Here is a 9,880-nt window from a genome sequence, read left to right as displayed (position 1 = left end):
CACAATTGACGCACTTAGCCACGGAGGAGCCGGGCCCATCTGCGGAGGGCCTGTTGTTTGGTGACTCGTTTATCAAAAATATAAACAAGTTCGTTGGACTGTTCTCAAGCCTTGATAAGGCTCAATCCTCCTTGAGCAAATCAACCCAAAACAAGGTTTTCAACAAGGCTGGAAGGGGTAGGTACCTTCCAGCCGAGGGACATATTATAGACCCTATAACAGAGGGGCTGTCCACTTCATGCCTGACAGACAACATTATGTCACAGTTCCAGCAACTCAACCCGTCACTCCGTTTTTCCCGCCCAGGGGCAGGCCTTGGAGAGCACGAGGAACAACGCGTGGATTCCCGAGAGCCAGGGGCACAGGTGAGATTAATCGTTCCGGTGTTTCCGGGGATACCAGTAGGGGGCCGACTGAGGTATTTTTCCGGTGCTTGGTCCCGGATCACGTCAGACCCGTGGGTGTTACAAACTGTGTCGGGTTATTGCATAGAATTCCTCTGTACACCTGTACAGGTTCGTTGGCCGGTCGCGATTCAATTCGCAAAGCCCGACAGAGACCTGATTTGTACAGAGATGATGGAATTGCAGTTAAAGCATGCCGTACAAGAGGTTCCTTTGGATGCTCCGGGTTTTGTGAGCAACTTATTCCTGGTCAAAAAGAAAGACGGAGGGCACAGGCCAGTGATCAATTTACGAGGTCTAAACGAGCTCGTAATGTATCAACATTTCAAGATGGAGGGGATTCACCTCCTCAGTGATCTGTTGTTGCCAGGAGAATGGCTAGCGAAGATAGAGCTGAAGGATGCATACCTGACGGTTCCGGTTCACCCTTTCTTCCGGCGGTATCTCCAGTTCTGTTGGGAAGACCGCAAGTGGGAGTTCGGTCTCTCCTCCGCCCCGTGGTGTTTCATCAAACTACTGAGACCGGTCATGGCAATGTTCAGAAGTCGGGGGGTGCGTTTAATCATCCATCTCGACGATATTTTGATCATGGTGCCGACGTGCGCTTTGGCCAAGAAACAAGTTCAATGGACGACAACCCTACTCTCCGAGTTGGGTTTTTTGATCAACGAGAAAAAGTTGGGCTTAACACCGGCGCCGCACATGGAATTTCTGGGTTTTCTAGTGGATACCCAGTTGGCCACTGAAATTGGCCACTTTACGCAAAGAAATTCAAGGGATTTGCGCAAGCAATTGGTCTCGCTGAGAGCGATCTCGTGGGTTGTCGGTCTGTTGACGGTTTCCGTTCAAGCGATCTTTCCGGCCCTGTTGCATTACAGGGCGATCAAGCACTTGCAAGTAAGACCTATCATACTCGGACGAGGTCCCTCTGTCGCAGGAGGCCAAGGAGGAACACCTTTGGTGGCTCCAACATGTCCAGGATTGAAATGGGAAAACCATTTTCAATTCCAGGCCAGACTTAGTGATAGAGTCAGATGCCAGCCTCAACGGGTGGGGTGCCCATTGCGGGGCATCATCCACAGGGGGGAAATGGTCAGACACGGAGTTGCAATTACACATCAAGTGCCTGGAACTCCTTGCGGGATCTTTTGCCCTACGAAGCTTCACATCCCACAGGACGAATTGTTGCTTTCTGCTGCGCATGGACAACGTGGTGGCAGTGCAATATATCAATTGTCTGGGAGGGACGAAGTCGAAGGTCCTCGCGGGCCTGGCAAAGGAATTCTGGCAGTTCTGTCTACAACGGAACATAATACTAAAAGCGGAGTATCTTCCAGGGATTTCCAACTCCATTGCGGACTGGAATTCCAGACATCTCAGGGACGCCAGTGACTGGGCATTGGACCCGTCGGTATTCCAATCGATACAATCATTGTGGGGACCACTGAGCATGGATTTGTTCGCATCTCGGCTCAATCGTCAATTGGATCGGTTTTTCAGTTGGCGACCAGACCCAGAGGCTGTGGCGACGGATGCATTTCTTCAGCAGTGGCCACAAGACACTCTTTATGCCTTCCCGCCATTTGCAATGATTCCCAGGGTACTCTGGCAGGCAGACAACCAGAAGGCAACATTGGTGTTGATCACCCCATGGTGGCCGACCCAATCATGGTTTCCCCAGATTCTGAGAATGACCATAGATGTTCCGAGATTGTGTCCGCGTTTTCCCACGTTACTTCGGGACCTGACAGGGAATCTTCATCCGTTGGTGTTACTCGATCAATTACCGTTGATGGCGTGGTGGATTTCGGGTCACCTTCACTTGGGGGACATATTTTGCAATCAGCTGCAGACCTCATTAATGAGGCATGGGCACCGGGTACCAGATCGGCTTACCGATCAGCCTGGGGATTTTGGGTACGTTGGTGCTCAGGACGGGATCTGGATCCCGTTCGTGCTCCTGTAGCAAAAATCATACATTTTTTATCAGAATCATTCGATGTGGGTAAGGCCTATCGCACGATCAATGTTTATAGGTCGGCCATCTCTGCATATCAATCGCTAGTGGATGGTTTGTTGGTTGGCCAGCATCCTGTTATATGTCGTCTTATGAGAGTCATTAGGTTTAAGAGACTGCCTTCTTCTCGTTATCAGACTACATGAGATGTTTCCCGAGTTATTCGTATGTTCGAGATGTGGGATGATAATGATGAGTTATCGTTTAAATTTCTTTCCTTTAAACGGACCATGTTGCTATGTCTCATCTCCATTAAACGCATTTCGGACGTTAGAGCTTTAGATGTGTCTCGGAGACAATTTACTCCCGACGGGGTTCGTTTTTCCATTTGTCGGCGCACGAAAACGAATTTACGTTCGGTTTTTTATCCGTCATTTCCATTGAGACCAAAGTTGTGTGTGGTGCGATGCCTACAGTCCTACGAACAAAGGACTGCTCCACATCGCTCGATGCAGAATTCGCAACTTTTGATTTCGTTCTGTTCTCCACATCTCCACGTTTCATTTCCTACATTAGCGTGTTGGCTAAAACAAACAATGGCATTAGCAGGAATCGACGTGTCACTTTTTAAGGCGCATTCCACTATGTCCACCAAGGCTTTCCAATCGGGAGGTTCGCTTTCTGAAATTTTGAAAGCGGACGATTGGTCGTCGGAGGACGTTTTTCGGACGTTCTATTTTAAACCCATTCAACATGTTTCAGTGTCTGTATTATAAACGTGATATTATACATGGTTTATTATTGTATTGCTTTGAACATGCATCTGATATGAGCCTCCTGTCTGACATAAAATTTAGGTTTTTCCTAGTATAGTGACGGAAAATATAGATTTTATAAAGACAGGAGGCGAGTATCTTCTCGCCCAGTGTTTCCCTGCCCTATTCTATTAAGTGTTTTGTGTTTTTCAGGTTATTAAAGAGATCGCGGTGATCTGAATTTGGCTTTGTTGAAGTCACCCGTTGGTGATGTTGTTCCGGTTGACATTCTGCGTGGGAATATCACAGAATCCTGCAGAACGGTTCAGAGTTCCGTTGAAGAAGGAAGTGGTCGTGTTCCGAGTTGTCTTCTGATGGTCCAGTGATCGTCATGTTCTGCAAGAAGGCGTAGCACAAAGAAAGAGGAGGAGCTGCGGCCAGTTGATATAGGGCAGGCGGTGATGTGATTGGTGGAGTGAGAGAGGGAGTCACTATGGTTGCTAGGTGCCTAGACACCAGCATTTTTTCTTCAGTATGTTATTAAACTTTACATTTCTTTCTGCTATTGGGCAAAATAAAGAAGTAATATGCATCTGATACTCGCCTCCTGTCTTTATAAAATCTATATTTTCTGTCATTATACTAGGAAAATCCTAAATAATTTGGCTAATATGGGGGCAACCATCTTGCCTGAGCTGTTTGCAACTTCATTTAGCGAAATGCTTTACAGCAAGCCCCGTGGACATAGACACCTGTTACGCCGAGCGCTCCGGGTCCCCGCTCCTCCCCGGAGCGCTCTCGGCGCCTCTCTCCCTGCAGCGCCCCGGTCATTCCCGCTGACCGGGAGCGCTGCACTGACATGGCCGTCGGGGATGCGATTCGCACAGCGGGACGCGCCCGCTCGCGAATCGCATCCCAAGTCACTTACCCGTTCCGGTCCCCTGCTGTCATGTGCTGGCGCGCGCGGCTCCGCTCTCTAGGGCGTGCGCGCGCCAGCTCTCTGAGACTTAAAGGGCCAGTGCACCAATGATTGGTGCCTGGCCCAATTAGCTTGATTAGTTTCCACCTGTGCACTCCCTACTTATACCTCACTTCCCCTGCACTCCCTTGCCGGATCTTGTTGCCCTTGTGCCAGAGAAAGCCTTTCCTTGTGTGTTCCTAGCCTGTGTTCCAGACCTCCTGCCGTTGCCCCTGACTACGATCCTTGCTGCCTGCCCCGACCTTCTGCTACGTCCGACCTTGCTCTTGTCTACTCCCTTGTACCGCGCCTATCTCAGCAGTCAGAGAGGTTGAGCCGTTGCTGGTGGATACGACCTGGTTGCTACCGCCGCTGCAAGACCATCCCGCTTTGCGGCGGGCTCTGGTGAAAACCAGTAGCAACTTAGAACCGGTCCACCGACGCGGTCCACGCCAATCCCTCTCTGACACAGAGGATCCACCTCCTGCCTGCCGAATCGTGACAGTAGATCCGGCCATGGATTCCGCTGAGGTGCCGCTGTCAAGTCTTGCCGACATTTCCACGGTGATTGCCCAGCAATCCCTAATGATCACCCAACGTAATCACCAGCTGGCATACTTGACCACCGTGACACAGCAACTTCAGTCACAGATACAGCAGCTGCTGCCGCAGATACAGCAACTTCAGTCACAGACACAGCAGCTGCAACAGCAACAACCATCTCCTCCGCCGGCTCCTGCAACTCCTCCGCAGCGACCGGCCGCTCCTAACCCCTGCTTGTCCCTGCCGGACAAATTTGATGGGGACTCTAGACTCTGCCGTGGTCTCCTGCCTGGCAAGGCCCTGCCATGTGCCACACCGCTCGGAGCACCTCTCTCACAGTATCCTTTGCAATCCACCCCTGTGCCTCCCGCCGAGGAGGCTATGCAAGTGGATCGGTCTCGCCTGACCCCTGAAGAGAGGACTCGCCGCAGAAAGAAAGAAGATTTACTTCTATACTGCACTGTGCGTTACCGCACAGAACCCCTGCTCTTGAGCATGGAACTTTTTGTTTTGCCCAAATGCTCCTCTGAAGTCCTCCTCGGTCTGCCATGGCTCCAACGCCACTACTCTACCCTTGTCTGGACCACCGGGGAGATCATGAGCTGGGGTGCTTCTTGCCACAGAAAATGCCTCACGTCTGCTCCCAGTCCCGTCACTCAAACCTCTGTGTCTCCCCCTTTACCTGGTCTCCCCAAGGCCTATCTGGACTATGCTGTGTCTCCTCCTCACAGCCCCCGTCCTGTTAACACTCTGCCCCGTGCCAAGCTTGACCCTCTTCCCTCCCTCCCCACCCCCACGCCTTCTTGTGTGCCCGCTGTTGATGTGGTTTCCCGGGGCTTCGCCACCATCTGGAAAAAGACTCTAAAATTCCTCATACTAGCCTCATCCCGGGTGAAGAAGCTTGCCGGAAAAAAGAGAAGAGCTCCTCCTGTTTTTGTGTGGCTCTCCGCCAAGTATATCCGCTTCCGTGTCCCCAGTTTTTATCTGGGACCACGTTACCTTGGACCCTTTGAAATTAAATGCCTAGAGGAAGCTACTCCGGTCTCTGGGTCCTCAGACGTCTTCCGGATTAAAGAATTTTCAGGTCCCAAAAAGAGGGGGAGACCCAAGGGGGGGGAGTACTGTTACGCCGAGCGCTCCGGGTCCCCGCTCCTCCCCGGAGCGCTCTCGGCGCCTCTCTCCCTGCAGCGCCCCGGTCATTCCCGCTGACCGGGAGCGCTGCACTGACATGGCCGTCGGGGATGCGATTCGCACAGCGGGACGCGCCCGCTCGCGAATCGCATCCCAGGTCACTTACCCGTTCCGGTCCCCTGCTGTCATGTGCTGGCGCGCGCGGCTCCGCTCTCTAGGGTGCGCGCGCGCCAGCTCTCTGAGACTTAAAGGGCCAGTGCACCAATGATTGGTGCCTGGCCCAATTAGCTTGATTAGTTTCCACCTGTGCACTCCCTACTTATACCTCACTTCCCCTGCACTCCCTTGCCGGATCTTGTTGCCCTTGTGCCAGAGAAAGCCTTTCCTTGTGTGTTCCTAGCCTGTGTTCCAGACCTCCTGCCGTTGCCCCTGACTACGATCCTTGCTGCCTGCCCTGACCTTCTGCTACGTCCGACCTTGCTCTTGCCTTATCCCTTGTACCATGCCTATCTCAGCAGTCAGAGAGGTTGAGCCGTTGCCGGTGGATACGACCTGGTTGCTACCGCCGCTGCAAGACCATCCCGCTTTGCGGCGGGCTCTGGTGAAAACCAGTAGCAACTTAGAACCGGTCCACCGACACGGTCCACGCCAATCCCTCTCTGACACAGAGGATCCACCTCCTGCCTGCCGAATCGTGACAACACCAGTAGACTGAAGCCGTGTCATGGACATTAATGGGAAAGGTATCTGGGCGTGCTTTATGACCTTTACAGAGGCCATTCCACAGGGAGGGGGAGGCTGATCTGTAAGCAACATCTATTTTGTGCACCTTTCCCTGTAATCCTGTGTGTGATGATGAAGAGGAGACTACTGGGAAGTGATCTGTACAGAACAAGGGCCGACATTTATCAATGAGTTTACACCTTTTTTTCTCTGTACAAAAGGCGCTATTTTGGCACACTATGTGTTATTTTGTGCCTTTTGGTGGTAGAATATTTTAGTCATTCCAGATGTTTTGGAGTAGCTGTACACGCTTTTCAATTCAGCAGATGCCGTGGACTGAAATTTATGAACTGCGCCTTTTTGTAAAAAGGCGCAAAAAAGGCGCAAAGCCACTGAAAATTGTCTAAAACGACACCATCCCAGACCTGGCGTAGCTTTTTAGTGTATGTGAAGAGAGAAATTTCAGAAAATGTGACCTGCACAAAATATATCAAATGCTCTGTGACCATTTAATACATTTGGTGCTCCTACACATTACAGCGCACAAAAGGTATAAAAAAAATGCTTCACTTACACCTACAATGATAAATGCTTCACTTACACCTACAATGATAAATGCTTCACTTACACCTACAATGATAAATGTGGGCCATGAAGTCTCCTCTTAGTTTTAGTCCTAGTGGCCAGAATGGAAACTGCACATTCTTTTTAGGATTATTTTAAAATATAGATAGAAATAGAGAATTAGAAAATTAGAGAGAAAAAAAAAAACACCACCAAAAACTTTTTATTCTTATTGAAACAATTGGTCATTTGATGATGATACATTCCCTTTAATGCAGTATTTAGTGCAATATTTTATGTTTTTGTTTCTTTATCCAGACATAAGGATGAATATATATATATATATATATATATATATATATATATATATATATATACGACCGCCTCCTTCACAGGCACAAAATTCATCAATTGTATACTTTACCATAGATGTTCAGGTGTGCAAAACACTAAGCAACTAAATAAAATAAATAAAAAAGTAAATTAAAATTAAAATAAATAAACTAAAATATGTATTAATACTTAAATAAATTATTAAGTAAATAAATGGAAGAACAACTATATAAATTTAAAAAAAACATGAAAAATAGTAAGAAAATAAGTTTAAAAAAAATTAATAAAATTACTTTACTCCTGGTTTGGGCTAATAACAGAATTTCGGCCACCCAAGAATGTGTTGAAAACACAAAAAAAGCTACAAAATCTTTCCTTTTAAAAATAAATAAATAAATAAATAAAATAAAAAAAATACTGATCAAAATGCTGTGTGTGAACCCGGCCTTAGACTGCATAAAAAACTGCAAGTATGAAAGCAGCAAAAGACTGGAGGGACATCCGCGGCTACTTCACAGCTAAAGTCAATTCAAAAAGTCAGCAAAAATGTGACGGAAAGACTGATACTGATCCTCTCTGTGTTGGGCTGTGTTCACACAGTGTATAAGGAGTAGTTAAAAAAAATTAAATCTGTAAAATAATTGCAGAATATTTGTGTCTGTTTTTGCAAAATGAATACAGTGATGCCTGAAAATACCTGGTGTGAACAAAGCCGTAGGCTCCAATGTGGGATTCAGCCATACATCTCATTAGGGCTTAAAAAAAATATTCAAAAATCTTATCAAAGTGCAAAGTGTGAACACGGCCTCAGCCATAGCGTTTGCTGGTTTAGCAGATGTCCTAAGAAGGTTATAATAATTATCATGATGATATATAATTCAAACACTACATGATTGTTTTTATGCATTATTACTGCTTCTTTCTTCCCTATAAGTCGGTGTTTCCCAACCAGGGTGCCTCCAGCTATTGCAAAACTACAACTCCCAGCATGTCCGGACAGCCAATATACTTAGAATAGTATATAAAATTTAGACACTTCCTGCATTTTTTCTTATAATGCATCCTGATTGCTTTTCATTCCTCGTAAGTCCGTGTTTCCCAAGCAGTGTGCCTCCAGCTGTTGTAAAACTACAACTCCCAGCATGCCCGGACAGCCATACATCCATTTTTGTTTTTGTTTGTTTGTTTTTTTATTTTATCATGCACCCTTACTACTTCTCTTCTCTGTGTAACTCAGTCTTTCCCATCCAGTGTGCCTCCAGCTGTTGCAAAACTACAACTCCCAGCATGTCCGGCCAGCCAATATACTTAGAATAGTATATAAAATGTAGACACTTCATGCATTTTTTTTCTTATAATGCATCCTGACTGCTTTTCTATTCCTCCCAGCATGCCCAAACGGTCATTATAATTATAATAATATATATAATTCAGACATTACATACATCCTTACTGCTTCTCCCATCCCTGTAAATTAGTTTTTTCCCATTATGGTGCCCCCAGATGTTGCAAAACTACAATTCCCAGCATGCCTGCACAACCATTATATTAATACATATATATATATATTAGACACTTCGTGCATTTTTTTCAAAATGCATCCACATTGTTTCTCTATTCCTTGTAAGTCAGTATTTCTCAACTGGGGTGCCTCCAGCTGTTGAAAAACTACAACTCCCAGCAATTCCCAGACAGCCTTCATACTTAGAATAGTATATATTTAATTTGGACACTTCATAAATTTTTTTAGCAATGCATCCTCATTGCTTCTCTATTTCCTGTACGTCAGTGTTTCTCAACCAGTGTGCCTCCAGCTGTTGCAAAACTACAACTCCCAGCATGCCCGGACAACCACTATTATAATTTGCATAACTCAGACACTAACTGCACTTTTTTATCATGCATCCTTACTGCTTCTCAGTATTTCCCAAACCTGGGTGCCTCCAGCTGTTGCAAACTACAACTCCCAGCATGCCCAGGCAGCCTTTATACTTAGAATACTACATATTTAATTTGGACACTTCATGCATTTTTTTAGCAATGCATCCTCATTGCTTCTCTATTCCCTGTACCTCATTGTTTCTAAACCTGTGTGTCTCCAGCTGTTGCAAAACTACAACTCCCAGCATGCCCGGACAACCACTATTATAATTTATATAATTCAGAAACTAACTGCACTTTTTTCATCATCCATCCTTACTGCTTCCCATTATTTCCCAACCATTGTGCCTCCAGCTGTTGCAAAACTACAACTCCCAGCATGCCCGGACAACCACTATTATAATTTATATAATTCAGACACTAAATGCATTTTTTTTTTTTATCGTACATCCTTACTGCTTCTCAGTATTTCCCTAACCTGGGTGCCTCCAGCTTTTTCAAAACTACAACTCCCAGCAATGCCCGGACGGCCTTTCTTCTTAGAATACTATATATTTAATTTGCACACTTCACGCATTTTTTTTTTTATCAATGCATCCTCATTGCTTCTCTATTCCCTGTATGTCATTGT

The sequence above is a fragment of the Hyla sarda genome, chromosome 6 (genome assembly GCF_029499605.1).
Source record: "Hyla sarda isolate aHylSar1 chromosome 6, aHylSar1.hap1, whole genome shotgun sequence".
Lineage (NCBI taxonomy): Eukaryota > Metazoa > Chordata > Amphibia > Anura > Hylidae > Hyla > Hyla sarda.
Note: the sequence above shows the minus strand (reverse complement) of the source record.